The sequence below is a fragment of the Marmota marmota genome, unplaced genomic scaffold, assembly GCF_001458135.2.
Source record: "Marmota marmota marmota unplaced genomic scaffold, marMar, whole genome shotgun sequence".
In the NCBI taxonomy this organism is placed as follows: domain Eukaryota; kingdom Metazoa; phylum Chordata; class Mammalia; order Rodentia; family Sciuridae; genus Marmota; species Marmota marmota.
Window position 1 is genome coordinate 1,318,716 of NW_025999863.1, and position 9,861 is coordinate 1,328,576.

The 9,861-nt window shown below is 55.1% G+C and overlaps 1 protein-coding gene across 1 annotated transcript in view; it reads right to left on the reverse strand.

Moving 5' to 3' along the window:
• The window catches only part of Ap3d1 (adaptor related protein complex 3 subunit delta 1), a 51,545-nt gene that overhangs the window by 37,989 nt on the left and 3,695 nt on the right, over positions 1 to 9,861 (reverse strand). Inside the window, exons 2-3 of the mRNA XM_015503610.2 lie at positions 8,098 to 8,101; positions 62 to 70 (exon numbers count right to left, since the gene is read on the reverse strand). The gene's annotated coding sequence lies outside the window, so the exon portion shown is untranslated. The remainder of the gene's footprint in view (positions 1 to 61; positions 71 to 8,097; positions 8,102 to 9,861) is intronic.

Sequence of the window (9,861 nt, forward strand, 5' to 3'; positions counted from 1 at the left end):
AGGCCCGCGCTCCGGAGCCTAGCCGCTGGCAAATGGCGGACAAGATGGCGGCAGGTCAGCTGACGGCGGCCGCCGGGTCCCAGCCGGGCCGTCTGAGGAAGCCCCGCCCCGCCTAGGCCCCGCCCCTTCGCCTCCGATTCCCTGACGACGACAGTCCGCCCAATCGCCATGCGAAACTGCCCTTTTCGGTCGCATGGTTCCGCCCCCTCAGGGTCAGGCTCTGCCCTCTCATTGGTCAGTGTCGTACGTAACTCCAGGCACTTCCTGGTTCTGTGTCTAGCCACGCCCCCGAAATGGGGGTCCGCCTCGTCCCGCCCCTGGGCTAAGTGACAGATATGGGCGTGATCTGTGGTGGGCGGAGCCTTGGTGGGCCGGGCGCCCACGTGGAGTTCCACCGTCCAGTTCCTGGAAAAGAACCTAGCTCCGCCTTCTCTGTATCAGAGAGATGACGCTTCCTGAGAACCTCCAAGTTCCATGCTGCGAACCAATCCTGTGTCCCCTGCAGCCTCACAAAATACTGTGATAGGTCAGGACAGGACTAACGTGCCCACAGGAAGAAACTGAGGCCAGAGCTGCAGCTTCAACGCAAGTAACTCACTCAATACAGATCCATCGAGGACCCATTGTGTGCCAGGCATAGGAAGGGGCACCGGACGCAACAGGAAATAAGATACACCCAGTGCCCGCCCTAGGGATACCCCTTTAGGGAAGTAGAAGAGCCAGCCACAAACTCGGATAATATAGATGCAGCACAAATATGACTAATTATATCGAGAATACAGTTAAACCAAAGAGCAGAATAAAACGAAAAGTCCATGGCTGGATCGCTGCTCGATGACAGAGCACCTGCTTAGTGTGCAGGACACCTGATCAGATCACAGCCACATTTAAAAAAAAATAAATCAAGACCCATTAGAATTGGGGCTGGACTGGGCCTCAGTGCTACTCACCTAGCCTGCGTGGGGCACTGGATTTGACCCTCAGCACCACATAAAAATAAAATAAAGATTAAAAAAAACACATAAGAATGGATTTTATAAAGACTGTTTCAACTACAAACTAGCCCCTTTAAATATAAAGACAAATCAGGCACAATGGTGTATGCCTGTAGTCCCAGCAGCTCCAGAGGCTGAGACAGGAGGATGGTTTGAACCCAAGAGATTGGAGCCAGATTGGACAACATAACAAGACTCTTTGTCTTTAAAAAAAAAAAAAATTAAACGGGCTAGGTGTGTTGGCACACATCTGTAACCCCAGCAACTGGAGAGGTTGAGGCAGGAGCATCATGATTTGGAAACCAACATCAGCAGTTTGGCAATGCCCTAAGCAACTTAGCAAAATCCTGCCTCAAAATAAAAAATAAAAAGAGCTGGTAAGGTCGCTCAGTGGTTAAGTGCCCCAGGGTTCAATCCTCAGTACCAAAAAAAGAAAAATAAAATTAAGTCCACCGTGGTGGTGCACGCCTGTAACCAAACAACTCAGGAGGAGGGTCCCAAGCTCCAGGCCAGCCTGGGCAGCTTACCAAGATGCTGTCTCAAACCAAAAAAATGGCTATGGAGTTCTGTAATGCAGCACCTCTCAGTTCAGTACCACAAAAGAGAGAAAAGAAATCTCATATCCATATCTGTGTGCAATGGCTTATAATGCTTTGTGGTTTTTTGGTTTTTCTTGTTATCTTTTGCAGTGCAATGGCCATGCTAGGCAGGAACTCTACCATGGAGCTACATCTCCAGCTTTTTTGGGGGAGGATTGAACCCGGGGGTGCTTAAACACTGAGCCTCATCCCCAAACCTTTTAATATTTGATTTAGAGAGAGGATCTTGTTAAATTGCTTAAAGCCTTGCTAAATTGTAGAAGCTGGCCTTGAACTTTCAATCCTCCTGCCTCAGCCTCCCAAGAGCTGCAGGAATACAAGCATGTACCACTACACCCAGCCCCAGCTCTTTTTATTTTATTTTGAGACAGGGTCTCAATAAGTTGCTGAGGCTGGCCTCCAACTTGGGATCCTCCTGCCACAACCTCCCAAGTCACTGGGCATATAGGCGTGTGCCACTGCACTCAGCTCTGGTTTTCTGTTTTTAATGGCAATATCATCCTTTTCTTAGATACTTATCAGTGGACAGAGAGGTTATTCCTAGTATTTTCCCCTCACAATGCCATTCCATGATACAGGTGTAAGAGCCAAAGGATGAGGCACATTCTTGAAAGAAGGAGAAGAGTGAAGGCCAAGGAGTGTCAGGTGTCACACAGACTTGGGGCCATTCTAGGCATGTGGAGAGGGAGAGCTGGAGGGGAGTGAAGTGGGAGGGTGGCAGGGATGCAGTTGGAGCCTGCTCAGCAGAGGGCTTTGAAGGACAGCTCACCAGAGCACCAGCAGGCAGCCAGAGGGCCTCACCCTCCTCCAACCCGCTCTGCAGGTGGTGAGGGAGACACCAGGGGAGTGACCCACACATGGTATTTCCCACCTCTGAAGTCCAAAGAGGCACTGTGCGGGACAGGTGTGGTGGCACACGCTGTCATCCCAGCAACTCAAGAGGCTGAGGCAGGAGACTAAGTCTGGGGCCAGATCGGACAACCACAAGACCCTGTCTCAAAATAAAATGGAAAGGTGTGGGGGTGCATCTCAGGGGTAAAGCACGTGCCTGACAGGAGGCCCCAGTTGTGCACATACTCTCTGTTCCCTTCCCTGCTGGATTCTTGTCTGTGTTTTTGTGTTGACTAATTATTTTGTTTATTATTGGTCTCTATCACTTCTTCCCACCGGGACACACATACGAAGGGCGGCTTGGTCTTTTTTGTGTGTTGTATGAGTAGGGGCTTAAGAAATATTTTGGCGCGGTGCGGTGCGCACGCCCGTCATCCCAGCGGCTCAGGAGGACGGCGAGTTCAAAGCCAGCCTGCGCAGTAAGCTGGGCACTAAGCAACTCAGTGAGACCCTGTCTCTAAATAAAACACAAAATAGGTCTGGGGATGTGTGGCTCATTGGTTGAGTGTCACTGAGTCAAAAAAAAAAAAAAAGGAGAAAGAAAGAAAGAAAAATGAATTTTTAAAATTTTTATTTTATTTTTATTTTTTTAATTTATTTTTTATTTTATTTTTTTTCAGTGCAGGAAGACTGAATGAGTCTTTCCGAAAGACCCGATTCCTTCTAAACCGGAGCCGGCGGCTGCCTGCAACCCCCACGGCAGCCAGCAGAGGGCAGCGATAGCCAGGCCGGCAGAGAGCCCCGCCCGGGCCAGGCCCCGGCCGGCCCAGGGACTGGAGGAGCCGCACCTGCGAACCCTGGCCTTCCCGCACCGGGTCCAGCCCTCCACCGCCCGCGCCTCCACCCGCCTGGCCGCAGCGCGGGAAGCATCGCCCCGTGGACAGTTTTGGCAACGAGCAGAGCTGAACGACAAAGTCCCGGCCAGGAGAAGTTTGGGAAAACTAGTCCAGACCGAGGTCAGGACAGTGAAGGGACAGAAGAGGCTTGGCCGGTGCAGGCACAGAGAGAGGGGGGTGGGGCTGGAAGAGTGGAGGAAGGTGACGTTGGTGGCTCCGGAGGGCCCGGTCAGGGTCACCTCGCCAGCGCTCCCGAGTGCCCATGGCACACCCCCCAGGAGTTCTGTTTTGAAATCTGTGACAAATTGGCGCCGTTCATTTCCATTTGCTCTTGACAACCTACATTCAGAGAAGTGAGGTCCCTGAACCAGCCCCAGCTTCCAAGTTCAAACCCACATCTTAAACTTCTCTACTCCTCCAACTCTCACCAAGAAGGCACTGGGCTTCCCACTTCCAAGTCCTTGCCGTGTGATGAGGTGACACCTGGTGTAGTAGCCAGCGCAGGCTACAGTGACAGACGCGCTACCTCAGGCACTTGTCACCTTCACTGCTGCTGTCCTCTACAGGCCAGCTCACATGGATGGCTGCCCCTGGGCCCTGCTACCCTGGGCCCTAGCTCTGGGTTGCTCCAGGCCTTTTCAGTGGAGAGGTGGCTGGAGAGGTCGTTGATGTCACCCAACAGCTGGTCTTGGAACGGGCTGCTAAGTCCCCACAGTCCCCTGGCGTCGGGTATAAATACCTCCGTGGAGGCTCACTTCGACCCACTGTTGAGGCTTCGGCTTCGGCGTGGGTGGAGTTGGAGAAAGGGGTAGTCACACACTCGGTGTTTCCCCTCTGCCAAGCGACACAAAGCAGGAGCTCAGCACAGGTGCAACTTGGGTTCCATCTCCAGGACCCAAACCACAACAAAAGCAAAAAGCAAAACCCAGGAGTCCACTAGTATGTCAGGGAGAGTTGACCCGGAGAGCTCTGGGAGGTGTTGTGAAGAGAAGGAAATCAGGCTGGGCCTAGACCATGAAACCCAGATCCAGTGGTATAGTTCTTACCTAGCCTGTCGAGGCCCTGGGTTCAGTCCCCAGCCACACACACACACAACTGGCGCGGGGCTGGGTTTGTGGCTCCCTGGCAGAGCACTTGCCTAGCACATGTGAACCCATTTCAACAGTGGGTGAGATGAGCCTCCGCGGAGGTATTAAGGCCAGGTGCTGTGAAGTGAAGGTGCTTAAGCCCATGACCTTATTTACACATGCTCCACCACCACTGCACAGTAACCGCCTGGAGCTGCAAAAGCCAACTTGGCAGATGAGGGTCCAGGGTCACCTGGATCCCTCTGAGATCCCTCTTGTTGTGTTCCTGTTGCATCATTTGCTTCCTCCTGGAGACAGTGAGCTCCCCCTCTGCAAGAGAGGAAGCCTGGGTGCATCTCTGTTGGCAGGGAGGGAGGACTACAAATCCATAGGCCAAGGTCAAGGTCACCTGCAGATGGAATTTTGGAAAGATAGAAACATGTGCAAACAGCCAGACAAGATGCATACTCCTGATGTCCCTGCCATATGGGAGGCTGAGGCAGAAGGATCACAAGTTTGAGGCCAGCCCCAATAACTTAAGAGAGGCTCTGTATCAAAATAAAAAAATAAAAAGGACTGGGGGTATGGCTCAGTGGTAGGGAGCCCCTGGGTTCAATAATGCCAGTACTGCAAAAGGGGTGGGGGGGCATAGCTGAGCTTTTCAAGCCTGGGGCGTGGCTTGGGGCAGAGCACTGCCTGGCACAGGTGAAGGGCTGGGTTTTGTCCTCAGCACCACAAGGAAGAATAAAAAAGAAGAGAAAAAACCTAACGTGACAGGCAGGGCCCACAGGGCACCCGTGGGCAAGGTCCAAGCCAGGGGCACTAGACATGGAGCTGAGGAGAGAACCCAGTTCCTCAGTGTCAGATCAGGCGAGGCGGGCATCGGCCAAAGGAGGCCGATTTAAAAAGGCCCCCGAAGGAGGCTTCATTGAGACTCACTCCTGGGCGGAACCCGATCAGACCCACAGAGTGGACAGGAGGAGGGTCTGAGGAGAAACCGCGTGGGGGCTCCGGACTGGACTTTTGTGGGGCTGACAGCAGGAAGCGAAGGGCTTGGGACAGGAAAAGGTGTTTTTAGAGTCCCTTGTCCTATTGGAGTTGGTCAGGGAGTTGGCTGAACGCCAGGATTGGCCAGGGGTCCTGCTGATTGACAGGTGCTAGTCAGGAGATCCCGCTGATTGACAGGCGTTTCTGTGGGCGCCTGAGTGGGCGCCTGGGGCTGCTTTGTTCTAAGTCACTGCCACTGACCTGGGCAGCTTGGACCTCTCCGTGGTGCTGAAACACCCGCTCTTTGGCCAAATATACCCCTGGACCCCTTGTTTCAGATCCTGACCTGGCTAGCTTCAGGCGGGGGGTAAGGCTTGAGTTCTAGGGCAGCCAAGGACAGGTGCCCCTGGACTCTCTGAGTATTCTCAAGCATGGATGCTCCCCGCAGGAGTGCCACAGAGAGGGTTGGGACTGAGGGAGGGCCGCCCTTCACCCACTCACCTCGTGGAAGGATGCCAGTTTGCACCTGGAGGACATCCAGTTTCTAGTTTGGGCCTCAGATCATATCAGCTGGTTCAAGAATGTGAATTAAAACATATCACAGTCTCTGTTCTAGTGTCTCGACCTGTAGCAGCCTCCAGAAGCCACCAGACCCCCCCACATCTGACTAAGGGTGGTGACAGAGACATGACAAATCACCGTTTTTTTGTGTGTGTGTGGGACTGGGGATTGAACTCAGGGACGATCCATCACCAAGCTACAGTCTAAGTCCTTTTAATTTGGATTTCGAGGCAGTCTTACTAAGTTGCACACTCTGGCTCTAACTTGGCATCCTCCTGTCTCAGCTCCTGAGTGGCCTGGATGACAGGTGTGGCAGGCCACTCTTCCAGACAACCCTCGGCCACCAAGTGGAGGAGACCGTCTGAAGTTACAGGATTCACCCAAGGTCACCCACTGGGATGGGCGGAGGGGAGGCCCCTGGGCTGGAAGTCAGAATGTAGGGTGGGCCCCGGGAGAGCTCCGGTGTGGTGAGTGGCTGAGCAGAGGGAACAGCCAGAGGGCTGGAGGGAGGAGTCCCAAGGTCACACCAGGGCTGGTTTGGTCACCTAGCTAGTGCGTGCAGGGAGGGGCAGGGCCAGGGGGCAGTGAGCCCATGAGCCCAGCTTGGCCAGGCTGAGGCTGAGACACCCTGAGGGCCTCTCTGCAGAAAGAGGAGAGCCTGGTGCTACGCACAGGATAATCCCAGCTACTGGACACTGAGGCAGGGGATTCCAAGTCCAAGGATAGCCTGGGCAACCTAGGGAGGCCCTGTTCAAACAAGTAAAAAGGGCTGGGGTGCAGCTCAGTGGTGGACACCTGCCTGGCATGAGGGAGGCCCTGGGCTCCATGCTAGTCCTGCAGAGTTGGGGGCAGGGGACCTGGAAGGAGAGGGATAGTCCTAGGAGATAGAGAAGGCGAGAGGGAAAGGGAGAGGGAGAAGGAAAGGGAGGGAGGGGGAGGAGGTGGGGGAGAGAGGGAGAGGGATATAGAAGGGGGAGAGAGGGAGAGAGGAGCAGGGAGAGGGAGGGAGGGATAGAGAGGGAGAGGGAGACAGAGCGCGGAGAGGGAGAGACAAAGAGGGAGAGAAGGGGAGGGGAAGAGGGAGGGGGAGGCCCTGGATACCAGTGTGGCCCACTCCTGAGGGAGCTACCCCCCAGGCCTGTGGGCAGCCAGCCTGCCTCCCTGACCCTTGGTTTCTAAGGCCAGGAGGGGGATGCCAAGCTGAAGGGCGTAGGGACCCTGTCTCTAGAGCCTTCAGGGCTGTCCTTGGCGGGGAGGACGCCAGCCATCCCAGCCCTGTGACTGGGGGGTTCCTGGTCATCCCCCCAGGTCATCCTGAGCCTGTGTTGCCTGGAGACCCTCCTGGCTCCTCCCCCTGTCCACCCTCCTCGACCTCCCCAACCTCCAGGCTGTCCTCGCAGCCCTCAGGGACCCATTGGGAACCTTTTTATTGATAATTCCAACTACTTGAGCCCACTCTGGGCAATTCACCAAAACTGTTTCAAAATGAAAGATCACCTGGGCAGCGTGGGGCAGCCTGTGATCCCAGCAGCTCCGAGGGGAGGCCAGATCACAGCCAGCCTCAGCAATGGCGAGGCCCTAAGCTCCTCAGTGGGACCCTGTCTCTAAATAAAACACAAAAGAGGGCTGGGGTGTGGCTCAGTGGTCCAGGGCCCCTGAGCTCAATCCCAATGCCCCCCCCCCGCCCCCACAAAAAAAGGGCTAATGAGAAACAGATGTGACTCCATTTTTGAGAAACCAGCCTCTACCTCAGAGCAAGGCCTGTCCTAAGGAAGGGGGCGTGACCCTTGTCCTGGGAAAGACCCACAGAGCACTCCTAGACGCGGACCCTGCTGAGTTGAGATCTGAGGCGCCAGGTGTCCCCGACTCAGTCAGGCTAGGAGAGGGCCCATAGCAACCCCCTAGCAACCTCCAATCAGCATGAGACAGGGAAATACCTGGGATGCCAGGTGACCCCCAGTAGTTTATGGGGTTGATAACGTGTTGGGAAACCACTCAGTTCAGCACGTACACCCCTCGTGGCTTACACCAGTCAGTTCAAATGAATCCCCCTCTTGTACTAACCAATCACCCCTACCCATCTTGTTCCCGCCAGCGAATGTGCTAATCAATGTTAGCAGTTGTTGTTTGACTTTTCCGCGCCCTGGGACCGCTGCATTGGGACGCTCCTGGAGGTCTATGGGGTCCCATGAACCTGGCATTACACTGGGAGCTTGGCTCAGCTGTAGAGCACCCCTGAGTTCAGTTCCCAGGATCACAAAACATTTTTTACTTTGAGGGGCACCAGGGATTGAACTCAGGGCCCTCGACCACTGAGCCACACCCCAGCCCTATTTTGTATTTTATTTTAGAGACAGGGTCTCACTGAGTTGCTTAGTGCCTTGCTTTTGCCAAGGCTGTCTTTGAACTCGTGATCCTCCTAACAGCCTCCGGAGCCACTGGGATCAAAGAACACTTTTTATTGCTCACCCTTGGATCTTTATTTTATTTATTTTATGGGGTGATGAGACTGGAACCCAGTGCCTCACGTATGCTAGGTGAGGACTCTACCCCTGAGCCCCAGCCCCAGCCCCTATGCTTACCCTTAGGACAATATTTTACTTAGAGACAGGGTCTCAGTGAGTTGCTTGGCACCTCACCTTTGCTGAGGCTAGCTTTGAACTCACCATCCTCCTGCCCCAGCCTCCTGAGCTGCTGGGATGACAGGCATGCCCACCGTGCCCACCGCACCCTGCCAACTGAGCTGTTGTGTTGTTTGGAGAAGGAGTCTTTCTCTGTTTCCCAGGCTGGTCTTGAATTCCTGGGTTCCAGCGATCCTCCTGCCTCAGCCTCCTCCTAGAAGCTGGGTCTCCAGGTGCCACCATGCCCAGCTAGAGTAAATAATTGTGTCCTTGCTGGACAACAGAACTGTGCGCTCCCTCTTCCCTGCTGTCCCCTGTGTCCCTCAGCTCTGCCATGCTGTGTCTGAAGCGCCTGATTAGAACACTTAGGAGAGGAAAGGGCTATTGTGGCTCATGGTTTCAGAGGTTGGTCTGTGGGGGCCAAGGCCACTGCTGGGGGAGACAGGAGGTGAGGTAGCGCGAGGAGGAGGAGAACTGCTCCGCTCAGTGGCCAGGAGCAGAGACAGAGAGGGGAAGGGAGGTGCAGGGGGGAGGCACCCTCCAGGGCACCCCAGTGACCGCCTGCCTCCCGCCACACCCCACCTGCCCACACCAGTGGGTCCACTCCAACCATGGTGGACTGGTTGGGCCACAGCTGAGAGTCCCGTGGGCTCACCTCTGAACACTCCTGCACTAACAGGAGCTTGGGGGCACCTCTAGCGCACCACAGCACCCCTCACAAGCCGTGGAGCATCTTCATTCCCGCGGGGACCTGGACTCTCCCACTCTTTCTCCAAGGAACTGCGGACCCTCTACTCATCTCCCCAGTGGACTCTGCCGCCCCTCATTTCCCCATGAGCACCCCTGGCGCCTGCTCTTTGCCAGGTTCCAAGCTGGTCCTGGACAAATGGGCAGTGCCAACACATGAGGGGAGCCGGGTCCCCTGGGGGGTTCAGGGAAGGCCTCTTACAGCAGGACACCTCTGGGCCCCCCCGAGAGCAGCCTCCGGGGCTCCAACTCCTTCTGGACCCACATCTCTGCCTTCCCACCTGTCACTGCTGAGACTCGGGTCAGTCCTGCACTGTGTGATCCTCAGGCACCCCTCCTGGGAGGGCGACTTGGAAGCCAGATACCCCCAAGTGCAAGCCTCCTTCCCAGCCATGACTCAGGCCTCCAGAAATAGAGCTGAGCCGCTCACATACATAGAAGGATGTATTTTAAGGAACTGACTCATGTGACTGTGTGGGCTGGCAAGTCCCAAGTCTGCAGGGCAGGCTGGGCGTCAGGGAGGAGTGGGTGGCAGCTCACATCCACAGACAGGCAGC